General features: G+C 37.7%; 2 pseudogenes; both read left to right on the forward strand.

Annotated features, from left to right (window-relative positions):
* The first annotated feature begins 657 nt into the window (after positions 1–657).
* Positions 658–2,153, forward strand: LOC137959279 (polygalacturonase-like; annotated as a pseudogene).
* A 7,762-nt stretch (positions 2,154–9,915) lies between these two features.
* Positions 9,916–12,530, forward strand: LOC137945995 (polygalacturonase-like; annotated as a pseudogene).
* Positions 12,531–13,977: the final 1,447 nt, after the last annotated feature.

Genomic DNA, 13,977 nt, shown 5'->3' on the forward strand with positions numbered 1-13,977 from the left:
TTCACCAAAAGTGTGTCTCGGCCTCTCTTTCAATTTTTTCGATTCAAGCTACATGTCAGTTTTAATCCAACGGTTAGCTTGCGGGGGGCTGTTGAAGATCGTGTGCCTCAATCTACTCTGATTGAGAATAACTGCTCTATTTACGGGCTTCCTTAAAGAGGCCCTTGACCCTCAATTACAGGAGATCATCAAGCTCCATTCTTCCATTTATTGTACAATCATATCAATTGTAAAATCCCTTCGATTATGTTGTAATGTATTTAAATATCAATTGAACATACTCACCCCGATGAGAGAGCTGAACATTTTTTTCAAATATTCTCAGCCTAACTGTGAAAGAATGAAACCAGGAGGAGTTGGGTGGTTTACTATCTAATCTCACTTCGCCTATATATTTGACTCTGCTGATGTGGGTTGGTGAAAGACAGTCCAACACGTTAATTTGTTTGGATTAAGACCTAACGATCGACCATTCAAAAGTAATGTCAGTGGAATGAAGATGGAGTCCACATTCTCATCGAGAATTCTAGCTCAAAGTCTGGTTCTGGCTGCTGCTGCTAAAGTCAACTCAGAAGCTATAAATATGAGACAGACTTCTGCTGCTTTCATCGACCAACTCATCTCTTCCAATTAGAAGTGTCTCTTTCTCTGTCTGAGATGGCGAAGCTCAGATATTTTATCGTCTTCTTGTTCTTCACCTTCTTCTTCCCCTTGGCTGTTTATGGGATTATAACGTTGTCCTGTTTGGCGCAAGAGGCGACGGTAAGACCGACTCGGGTAGGGCATTCCTTAATGCATGGCAAGCAGCTTGCTCGTCGGTCAGGCCGGCGACGGTTTACGTGCCACGAGGATCATATTTGATCAAGCGGATCATCTTCGAAGGTCCCGGCAGAAATAGCAGAATGACCATGAAAATGGACGGTACACTGGTGGCTTCCACCAACTATGCAGCATATGGCAGCGGAAACTGGGTCCTGTTCAACAAGGTCAAGGGGCTTATCATCGACGGCGGCGGAAACTGGGTCCTGTTCAACAAGGTCAAGGGGCTTATCATCGACGGCGGAACACTAGATGGCCGAGGGAAAGGTCTGTGGGCTTGCAAGACTGCCGGCAGGAACTGCCCTCAAGGAGCTCGGGTTGGTACGTGAACCTCTCTTAGTCTCTGCAAAGGACATGGTTATGGTTTACTTATAACTAATGCTCGTTTCGATTGCAGTCGTTGGCCTTCAACGGTGCCGAAGACGTCCTCGTCAGGGGCCTGAAGTCAATCAACAGCCAGTTTTTTCATGTTGCAGTGAACCTATGCAAGAACATCAGGTTTCATGGGATTCAACTCTTGGCTCCTGATGAGAGCCCCAACACGGACGGTGTCCACGTCCAACTGTCCACCGGCGTCACCATGGTCAACAGCGCCATAAAACCGGCGACGACTGTATCTCTATTGGGCCAGGAACCAGGAACATGTGGATGGAGCGGATAGTATGTGGCCCTGGACATGGAATCAGGTAAGAATGACAGTAAGAATGAATATATAAAAGTTAATGGCCGACTCCAGTAAAAGGTCACCTAACTTTCTCGTGTATGAAATCGAATCTGTGGCAGCATTGGGAGCCTGGCTCAGGAATTCAAAGAAGGTGTCCAGAACATAACAGTGAAAACGGTGGTCTTCAAGGGAACTCAAAACGGGGTGAGGATAAAGTCCTGGGGAAGACCGAGTACCGGATTCGTGAGAGATGTGCGCTTTATGAACCTCGTTATGATAAACGTTCAAAACCAGATCATAATCGACCAAAATTACTGTCCCGGAAACAGAGATTGCCCCGGCAAGGTACAGCCCGGCCAGATACGTCGTTTTCGATCTTCCAAAATGAATTTCATAAATTATTTTACTTTGATTATAAGATCCTTCCGCTAACAATATTGCCGACCTTCAGCATTCCGGGATTAAAATCAGTGGAGTCACTTACAAAAACATCAAGGGGACATCCGCGACGCCGGTAGCTGTATTGTTCCATTGCAGCCAAGCTAACCCTTGCAGTAGAATCGGGTTGAATGACGTGAAGCTCTCCTATCAAAACAGGCGAGCTCAGTCGTCATGTATATTTGCAGATGGATCCGCTAGTGGGTTAATTGATCCACCCAGTTGTCTTTGAGCAGCGAGGGTACCGAGGAATATCAGGAAAAAAAAGTTGTAAATTATTTTATTCTTGTCCCTAACACTGCATTTTGCCATAAGATTGAATCAAATCAATTTGCTCAAGGTTGAGTTTATCTTGTGTTGTTCTTCAGTTGAGATTGGTTAACAAATATGCGATCAGATTTGTCGAAATAGAAAAAATACTAGCCTCTGAACGGCACGAGAGGGGAAAATATGAACCCTTCAAAGCAACAATATCCGCCATTGTAGAGGCTTGGATTTATTTGTTTAAGCAAATCTGAAACCCATCACAGGTACAGGGAGATGGTATTCAGGAAAAGCAATTCAGTGAACCAACCCAGTCGTTGCCGCTGGTGTATTCTTTTTCTACTTGCAGTTTGTAGTGTGATGATGATTCAGTTGCAGCTTGCACAACTCTTGTTAAAATACTCTCACATATATCTGCCATTATAAATTAGGAATTTTACTTCACTACCCATTTTTTATAAAATAATAACACAAATAACCAACTTTTTCACTTAATATCACAAATACCCATTTCTAACCGTTTAACTACACGTGTATAGTCAAAGTGACACATACTCTTTGATTACATACATGGTACCACATCAGCACCCGAATAGTCTAACAACATGTCACCTGCCACATCATCAAGAAGCCACTTCATCCTCCATGTAGAATACCACGTCATCAAATAAATATTTAGAAAAAATAATATTTTAGTAAAATTTTGAAATATTTTAAAAAACTATAAGTTTTGAAATTAATTTAAATAAAAGAATATTTTAAAAATTTAAGAATTTAAGAATTTAAAATATTTTATTAAATATATTAAATATAAAAAAATAAAAAATATTTAAATATTTTTAAAATTATTAATTTATTTTAAATTTATTTAAAAACTAATAAAAAATTTTAAAAATTTTAAAATATTATTAAGAGTTAAATAATATTTTTAAAATATAAATTAATTTTTACATATTTTTAAATATTTGGTAATAAATTGTGTACAGATAAATTATTTTTTAAAACACTAAAATAATTTTTTCAAATAAAATTTTCAATTAAAAATTTTTAATTGATAATAAAAGGAGTTAAATAGGTAAAAATAAAATTTTTAATTAATATAAAATTTATATTTTTTATTTAAAAAAGATGGTAGAAAATTTGTACCAACAAATAAGAATTTTAAAACTAAATATGTTTTTTACTAAATATTGTATTAAATTAAATAACATCTTAAAGTAAAATAATTGCATTAAGGTATTAAGGTATTAATACGGTATTATATAAAATAACGTATTAATTATATTAAAAAATATTTTTAAAATAATTAATAATCACATGATATTTTTTATTATATTAAAGTGAAGCTAATGAAATGAAATGTGTAAGCTTTTTTAAACCCAGAAATTAATATTTTTATTTTTTAATTACAAAATAACCTAAATGGATTGTGAAAGAAATTGGTAGTTTTATATGCATATATATATATATATATATATATATATATATATATATATATATATATATATATATATATATTTATATATATTTATATATATTTTTATATTTTTATTTTTTTATTTTTTTTATATATATATATTTATATATATTTTTATATATTTATATTTTTTTATATTTTTATATATATATATATTTATATATATTTATATACTTACTAACTTAGACTCTTGCATGAAAAATTTTAGACTTTCAAACAAAGACTTTACAAAAATGAACTATATATTGATGACTTTCACAAAATAAAATTCTCTTCTTCATAAGATTTTCTATGTCTTGTTTCTTCTTCTTCTTTAGTTTTTCATAAAGCTGAAAAATGGTAAGATAATGCTAGAGAGATAAGGAGAAAGAAATGGAATAATGTGTGGGAAATTAACAAAGAAGGAAAAAGTGGAAGGGAAGGGGGAAGAAGAGGTTGAATGGTTGTTTCAAAACAGAAATATGTTTCTCTCATTACCAATAAAACTGATCCCCTAGAGCTAAGCCGAAAAGTTCTCACAGAAAACAAATCATTCAATGAAGATGTTGAAATGTATAGCTGTATAGCATGATCAGAGGAAACTGTATAGCGTGATTGTTTCCTTCGATCCCGTGATTGTATTCTTGATTTTATTCCTTGATTTTAGGATCTAAATTGATCCTAAAATCGACTTGTAATGTATTATAAATAGCCTCTTAACGGAGAAGAATAAACTCATCGAAAAATCATTCTTTCAGTCTCTGTTATTATTTTCGGTTCTCTCTGTTTTACATGGTATCAGAGCAGGAGAATTATCCTCTTTTTTCCATCGCAGAAAGTCGGAGTTAAGTGCTCCTATAATCGCTGAAGGAGGAAGCCGGAGGAAGAAAAAAAATCCATCGGAGTTGCAGAACTCTATTTTTTCTGCAACTCCATATTCCGGCTGTCCCGACACCAAAAGAAAGACGCCGACGACGACGATCGCTGAAGACCGAAGACAACCGCCGACGACAGTTCCACCTTCCCGTTATTACCACCGATCATCACTGTCGCCGAGGGAAGCCGAATTGCTGAAAGAGAACAGAGTTCTCTTACGACGGTCCTGTAGTCGGAATCACGTCGCCGACGAGTGCCGACGATCGCTGACGAGTGCCGACGAGCGCCGACGAGCGCCGACGATCGCCGACGACGGCACCACCACCCTGTTCCGACTCAAGCCGACGCTCCGCTGCCGTTGTCGAAGACGAAGACAAAGGTATTTTTTAACTTAGGAACTACTGTTCCTTTATTTTTCCTGCCGACCTAGACCGACGGGTCAACCGAATCGGACCGAACTGGTATAAACCCGAACCGGATCAGACCAGCACTAGAGTGGACCAGAATTGAATCAGCCCAAATCGTACCAAACCGGACCGGATTAAAAAAAAAATTAAAAAATTTCGGATCGATGGCCACCACTACAGGCGCATCCACCGAACTTATCCCATCACCACAGATTATAGTCCACCAAGATAATTCTACGTTTCTAACTGGAATTATCCTCGATGAGACCAATTATTCATTATGGTCCCAACTCATGGAGATGCGAATTAACGCACGCAACAAAGCTGGATACCTCACCGGCAAAACAAAAAAACCAGCATCTGGTGATGCTAATCTTGGAGCATGGATTACTGAAAATCAAAGAGTCAAAAGTTGGCTTATTGACTCCATGAGTCCATTGCTCATGCAGCGATTTATTCGCCTCTCCACTGCCAAGGAGATATGGGAAGCAGTATCAAAAACATTTTATGATGGATCCGATGAAACTTGTATATTTGAGCTGAACCAGAGATCTTTTTCTACCAAACAAAATGGTAGACCGTTATCCACATACTACAATGAACTGGTTGCTATTTTCCAGGAGATTGATCATAGAACTATATCTCAGGAAGGAATAGTCGAAGGGCTAATCCAGTTGCACTCTGCAATGGCTAGGCTTTGGGTTCATATTTTTCTCAGTGGGCTTGACTCCGAGTTTGATCAAGTTCGTGGAGAAATTTTGTGAAAAGATCCCAAACTTGATTTGGAGAGTACATATGCATATGTCAGACGCTAATATCAACAGAGACAGACAATGGGGAGCTATCGCCCAGTCTCCGAGAACTCGGCGATGTTGGTCAACCAAAACCGACAAGGATCATCAAGCAGTCGGAACCCTCAATCCTCTGGCAAAGGTAACAATCGTGTATGTATTCACTGCGGAAAAAAAGGACATTCATAACACCGGTGTTATGAGATTATTGGCTATCCGGAGTAGTGGGATTTCTCAAAAAATCCCCGTAACAAGATTGCTGGGGAAGCTATGGTGACATCCATGGAAGAGAATCAGGAGTTACCTACTGCAAATGTTGCCCATCCAGGTATTCTCGATAATGCATTAATATTTTCTGTAATTCTAAGAATAGACCTTGGATTATTGATACAGGTGCATCCGATCACATGACAAGGGATCCCAGTCAGTTACAATCCATCTTACCTTCTCCACAATCTGTTATTTCAACAACCAATGGTAGTACCTCTCCTATTACTGGGGAAGGATCTGTTATATTATCCAATAATCTGACATTAGAAACTGTCCTTGTGGTTCCCTCTCTTGAATATAACCTTTTGCCTGTTAGCCAAATTACTTCCACTCTTGCTTGTACTGTAACTTTTTTGCCCTCATTTTGTGTCTTTCAGGACATTCTAACCCAGAAGATTCTTGGTTGTGGTGTTAGACGGGGCAAACTCTACTATTTGGAGTTGACAGAGAACGGGGGATCAAAAATCAGTCAGACAAATCAAGCTAGCAGTGAAGATAATGCTCAAACAACTGTATGGTTCTGGCACCGACGATTAGGTCACCTTTCCTTTGGTTATCTTAAGAAATTGTGACCTCAACTTTTTTCAGGTTTGACTGATGTGCATTTTCATTGTGACACATGTGAATTGGCTAAAATCCACCGTATTGCTTATTTCCCGAGTTTGAATAAAAGTTTCGAACCTTTTGCGGTTATTCATTTTGATGTTTGGGGTCCAGCCAAGATTCCCTCTATTTCTAGAGCTCGTTACTTTGTGACATTTATTGATGAATGCACTAGAATGACTTGGGTATCTCTGCTTATCCACAAAAGTGATGTGTGTCTAGCATTTCAGAAATTCCATACAATGATACATACTCAATACCAAAAGTAGATTCGTGTTTTACAATCTGACAATGGTACTGAGTTTGTTAATGCTTCTCTCGAAAATTTTTTGACCACTCATGGAATTCGTCACCAGACTTCTTGCACCTATACTCCCCAACAGAATGGATTGGCAAAAAGAAAGAATAGACAACTTTTGGAAGTAGTGCGTGCCTCTCTCTTTGGCATGAACATGCCTCAATTTTATTGGGGCGAAGCTATCACATCTACTGCCTACCTCATCAATCAAACACCTTCTAGAGTACTTGATTTTCAAACTCCTCTACATAAGCTGCAATCCCTGATTTCAATTCCCCATCTTCCGAATCTTGAACCCCGAATTTTTGGGTGTATCGCTTATGTTCATATCCCAAGGATCTTGCGAAATAAACTTGATCCATGTGCAAAGCGATGTGTATTTGTTGGCTACTCTGATTTTTAAAAAGGATATCGGTGTTATGATCCACACACCAACAAGCTCCATGTGACTTTAGATGTCTCCTTCCATGAATCAGTCCCTTATTATTCTGGGGGAGTTTCTTGGACATCTCTTCAGGGGGAGAGTTCAAATGAAGAGAATGCTCCACATGAAACTAACGGAGATGTTGAAGAGGTGCCGAATTTATTGAGTTAGAAGCGGTGAATGAATTTTTTAAGTGTCATAATGTGCAACAAGACTGTGATTCAGTAATTTCACCTTAAGAACCCCCAGAGTTGCCCCCGTCTGCACCAACAACTGAAGAATCAACTCGGAATGTTCCTCCTCAGGCAAATACGAATCCTGTGTTTGATGAGTCTAATGAAATATGTCTTCCTACAGAAAACATAACCTCTAGATATCCGATGAGTCTAATGAAATATGTCTTCCTACAGAAAACATAACCTCTAGATATCCACAAAGATTGAATAGGAGAGTTCCAAAAACAACAGTATGAACCTGATCTTGAAGCCAAGGCCAAATACTCAATCAATAACTATGTGTCCTCCCATAGGTTGACTAAATCGTATGCATTTACTGTTGATCAATTATCCAGGGTTTCTATTCCTAGTAATGTGCAGGATGCATTAGCTGATCCAAAATGGAAAAAAGCGATGAACGAAGAGATGGAGGCTCTACCAAAAAAATGCCACTTGGGAACTTGTTCCCTAACCTAAAGGAGTAAAAACAATTGGATGTCGATGGGTGTTCACATTGAAACTCAAACCGGATGGAAGCATTGACAGATATAAAGCTCGGCTAGTTGCAAAAGGATATACGCAAAGGTATGGGATAGACTATCAGGATACTTTTGCACCAGTAGCTAAGATCAATACAATTCGTATTCTTATATCTATAGCAGCAAATCGAGACTGGCCTCTGCAACAATTTGACGTTAAAAATGTCTTCCTCAATGGAGACTTAGAAGAAGAAGTCTACATGGAACTACCACCAGGTGTAAAAAGTGGTTCTTTGTCTCATGGTAAAGTTTGTAAATTGAAGAAGTCATTGTATGGGCTGAAACAATCACCTAGAGCATGGTTTGGGAGATTCTCGGCTACAATGAAGGAGTTTGGTTATAAACAAAGTAACTCAGATCATACTTTGTTTATAAAACACAAAGAAAGAAAGGTAACAACATTAATTGTATATGTTGATGATATGGTCGTGACAGGAGATGACCCAGGTGAAATACAAGCTTTACAGGAGTATTTAGCTACTAAATTCGGAATGAAGGATCTCGGACAACTTAAATACTTTTTGGGAATTGAAGTTGCAAGATCGAAACATGGAGTCTTCCTTTCACAGCGAAAATATGTGTTGGATCTTCTAGCTGAAACCGGAATGCTTGACTGTAAACCAATAGAGACGCCCATGGAAATGCATCATAAACTAAGAATTCTTCCAGATCAAATTCCAGCAGACAAAGGGCATTATCAGCGATTAGTTGGAAGATTAATCTACCTATCCCACACAAGGCCCGATGTAGCATATGCAGTAAGCGTTGTAAGCCAGTTCATGCATGCACCAAGTGAAGAACATATAGAAGCAGTCTATCGGATCTTGAGATACTTAAAGAGTGCTCCAGGAAAAGGTTTGTTATTCTCAAAAAATGGTATCTCTAGTATTAAAGGGTATATAGATTCTGATTGGGCAGGTGATCAGACAACCAGCAGATCCACGTCAGGTTACTTTACTTTTGTGGAAGGGAATCTTGTCACTTGGAAAAGCAAAAAACAGAAGGTAGTATCAAGATCAAGTGCTGAAGCTGAATTTTGAGGTATGGCTCATGGTGTATACGAGTTGTTATGGATACGGAATATACTGAGAGACTTAGGGATTGAATACAACAAACCTATGAATCTTCACTGTGATAACAAGGCAGCTATCGCAATTGCACAAAATCCAGTTCAACATGATCGCACTAAACATGTTGAAGTTGATCGTCATTTCATCAAAGAGAACCTCGATGCAAAGATTATACAATTCCCCTTTATTCAATCTGCGAGTCAGATGGCTGATATGCTCACGAAGGCAGTATCAGGAAAAATATTTCATGGTATAATTAACAAGTTGGGCTTGACTGATATCTATGCACCAACTTGAGGGGGAGTGTTGAAATGTATAGCTGTATAGCGTGATCGGAGGAAACTGTATAGCGCGATTGTTTCCTCCGATCCCGTGATTGTATTCTTGATTTTATTCCTTGATTTTAGGATCTAAATTGATCCTAAAATCGACTTGTAATGTATTATAAATAGCCTCTTAACGGAGAAGAATAAAATCATCGAAAAATCATTCTTTCAGTCTCTGTTATTATTTTCGGTTCTCTCCGTTTTACAGAAGACAAAGTGATGCCCCACAAATAGTTAAAGATCCAGCACACAACATCCTAGAAAATGACAATCTCCATCAAAGAAACTGAAACCCCAAACTAGCACAACAAATCAAGACGACAAAGTTCAGATGAAAAGAACCAATAAATCCAAAAAGCCACTTTTGGAGTAAGAAACGAGATACCAACAGTTCCCAAACACGAGGATTAAAAGGAAAATTCAAACAAAAGGGAGAGTTTCTTATCGAAGTATTGATGGGATCTTCGCTTCAAACAATACGATTCGAGAAAATAGAGCTCTCTGAACCTTTGGTTTTTCATCTTAAATGCTTGGTGTTTATTATTAAGATGCTAGGGGTTTAAATGAGCTGAAATTTAGAAGCATACAAAGTTCTCTTACAAATATTAGGAGATAAATTCCACTTTTATGTTTTTAGATTTGTCAATTACAAATGGATCTTGGGTGTTGAATGAAACCAAGAGAAAGCTTGGAAGATTGAAGATAAGTGCTCTTCGTAGTCATTGTGGAGAGGCCAAATGTGATTTATCATTAATTTTTTAAAAACATTTAAGAAAACTAAGAGCTCTGTGTCTAACAAAGTTCATGATGGCATAAGAAGATTACAAATCATTTGTACTTTTTTCCTCTAATTCAAGTTGTGATTAAACTAATATAATGCATTTGGGATGTTTCATTTTTTCTATCTTCCTTTCTTAAGGGGCTTGTTGTATGTTTTTGTTCTTTCCGCTTTTAAGTTTTTTGAGATGTCAACTATAGATGGATCTTTGTGTTGAATGAAACCAAGAGAATGCTTGAAAGCTAGAAGATATGTGTTCTTTGTACTTATTGTGGAGAGGCCAAATATGCTTTATCATTGAGTGGCCAAATATGCTTTATCATTGAGTGTTTAAAATGTTTAAGAAAACTAACAATTTTGTATCTAACAAAGGTCGTGGTGGCACAAGAAGATTACAAATTATTTGTACATTTTTCCTCCAAGTTGTGATTAAACTAATATTTTGCATTTGGGATGCTTCATTTTTTCTTTCTTCCTTTCTTGAGGGGGTTGTTGTAATTTTTTGTCCCTTCCACTTTTGAGTTTTTTGAGATTTCACTTACAAATGGATTTTGGGTGTTGGATGACACCAAGAGAAGGCTTGGAAGATTGAAGATAAGTGCTCTTAGTATTCGCTGTAGAGAGGCCAAATGTGTGTTATCATTGAATTTTTAAAAGGTTTAAGAAAACTAAGAGTTATGTGTCTAACAAAGTTCATAGTGATAGAAGAATACAAATTATTTGTACATTTTCCCTCTAGTTCAAGTTGTGATTAAACTAATATTATGCATTTGGGATACTTCATCTTTCTTCCTTCCTTTTTTAAGTTTTTGTTCCATATGTAGTGATGTTGGTGGTTGTTCTTCTATTTTATAATGTTAGTTTTTAATTGAAATGAGTTTTCATTCTCCTTCATTTGTAAGGTCTCATAAGGATAAACCTAGAGCAGGGAATGCATAATGGGCAGAGGGTTTATCAGATTTTATAACCAATTTATATCTTAATTGCACAAGTAGTAATTAAAATATAAAATGATTATTAACCACAATACTAAGGATTTTTATATAAATTGGTTCACAATTAATATTTCAGATTGCTAATCAACTCCCAAGAGCCCTTAGCAGGGAATTGTCAGCAATTTCTCTTAAAAAATTAACTTCACAGAGGTTGTTGAATTGAGAAGAAATTAAAACCTGAAACAACATTGGCTCGGTCTCGGCGCTTATTGATGAACTTTTTTCTCGCCTTAATCCAAACTCTAGCACTATAAATACTCGTTAAACGGTCATAACCTCTTCACCGCTCACTTATTCGCCCATTACTGCCACTCTCCCTACTGCAACTGTTTGTTTGCTGAAAGGAGTCTCCGTCTTGAGTAATGGAATCAAGACCGGAGACGATTGCATTTCGATTGGCCCTGGCACCATGAATCTCTTCGTCCAAGACGTCACTTGTGGACCCGGCCATGGCATCAGGTAGGCAGACAATCTCCTTTCAGTACTGTAAACTTGACGACTAAAACTTTCTCCATTAAACGCTTTTATTTTGATTTGGCAACATTGGGAGCCTGGGAAAGGACCAGAACGAGGACGGCGTGCAAAACGTCGCAGTAAGGAGAGTGGTATTTACAGGAACAGAAAACGGATTGAGAATCAAGTCGTGGGGAAGAGCCAGTAACGGGTTCGTGCAGGGAGTAATTTTCCAGGATGCGATCATGAACAATGTCGACAACCCCATCATTATTGACCAGAATTACTGCCCCGGAAATCATGGCTGCCCTGATCAGGTAAGAATATAGAATCGCCTCAGAAGGTCCAATTAGCCCAAAACAAACGTTTTGCATTACGGATTGTGAATCGGGTTGCGTAAATGATGATGACAGCATAAATCTCCTCCAATTTCGGTCGACTTTTTAAGAGTCAAGCGGTCAAATGTCAAAAAGTGTCAAACCCAGTTTTACATCGTCTTCATTGGAGGGATCAATTTGATGTCAACCTAAAAATCGAAAACACTAAAAGAGATCCTCTGGTCAATTTCAGTTGCATGAATCAGTTCTGATCTCTGCCTTTTTCTACGGTTCTACAGTCTTCTGGTGTGAAAATCAGCGGAGTCAGCTACAATGACATCCGTGGGATGTCAGGGACAGAGGTGGCGCTGAAACTGGACTGCAGCGGGAGCAACCCATGCACAGGGATCGGGCTGGAAAACATTTAGCTCACTTATCAGAACTGGCCGGCGGAGTCCTCCTGCAGAAACGTGCATGGAACCACTCGTGACCTCGTCGTTCCAAGATGTCCGAGACTTAAAACATAGAAAATTTTGTACTTAAATAGATAGAAATTGAAGAGGCCTGATTTTGCCATGTATTGCAAGGCCCTGAATCTTCCACCCCGACGTGTGGTGTCAAGCTATATAGATATTGAATAAGAAAGAAAACTCTTTCTTTCTCTTGATTAATTTCTTCTCTTCACAATAAAGTGTCACCCTCTGCCCATTATGCATGGTCCAAACTCCAAAGATACTAACTAAAAGGAATATAATATTCATCATCTGAGATGAATAGTCTCACTCAGCCCAGCAGCTGTTGCACTTGTTGTCCATTAAAAAAGAAAACGAAACACTGAATGAGTTCAAACTTGTGCAAGTGCAACCACCATATATAGACTCTAGGGCATCAAGTGCAACCACCATGTAGAGAAAGTAGTAAACATCAGCAGCAGCAGTCATAGTTTTACTCAAGTGCACGTGAGGGAACATCTTAGTGAAGGACTGTAAAAGCAGGAAAAAAGTAAAAGAACAAAATTAGAACATCTAGATTATTAGACGTTTATGTTGTTTTTGTGAAGTTGGGTTCAAAGTTCATTTCAAAATGACTTGCCAAGTTAGAAAGTCTATCTTCCAACTAATAAACTAAAATCTTATACTCACTAATCCATATGAAACTGTTTTTTAACACTCACCCTCATAAGTAAACCACCGTATATGGTTCCTATAAGTAGACAATTTGGGTGGAGCCTCACGTATGCACACCTCCTCTGATACTATATAAAGTTGGGCCTAAGACTCATCTTAAAATGACTAGTGAAGTTAAGAACCTTATTTTCAAACTAATATACCCAAGGTCTTGTTCTCACTAATCTATACGGGACTATCTTCTAATAGTTTCTTCACACTTTTTTTTATTTTGTCATATCTCAAGTGTATTAGAGTTGCATGCACCAAGTTTCTGTGGGAATTGAGGCTCAATGTTCCTCTAAGAACCCATATTTTAATGATAACAAACTAAGATGTTTATCCATAATTTTTTTGTAGAAATCAAAGGCATAAAAGTTATTTTTGAAAGAGGAGTCGATCCCTTACTAGTAGAGTCCAACCCACTTGCTACAAACAATAGAAAATGGGGTCAAATTTCATTTATTGTGAGTTTCGAATTAAAAGGTGGAGTTGACCCCAATACAGAAGTTAAAAAAAGGAGTTGAGCTCATTAAGGAGTCACCCTCATCCAATAAGCAGAAAAGAAAAGAAGATTCGATACTCGACTTACAAAAAAAATTGGATTAGAAAGTAGAGTCGACTCCTATACTGAAGTTAAAAGGAGTTGAGACCATAAGGGAGGACTCGAGTCCGTTATAAGGAAAAAGAAACAAAGGGAAGTTGACCCTTGCCAATTATAGTCGCCTTCTATACTTGAAATCTTAGCGGCTAATTTAGAGACTATATATATTCAAACTTTATTAGTGACCCACCACTATGATCAATA

The sequence above is a fragment of the Aristolochia californica genome, unplaced genomic scaffold (genome assembly GCF_029961685.1).
Source record: "Aristolochia californica isolate CCGP_79_NKW_82.1479 unplaced genomic scaffold, dmAriCali1.0.hap1 SCAF_1, whole genome shotgun sequence".
Lineage (NCBI taxonomy): Eukaryota > Viridiplantae > Streptophyta > Magnoliopsida > Piperales > Aristolochiaceae > Aristolochia > Aristolochia californica.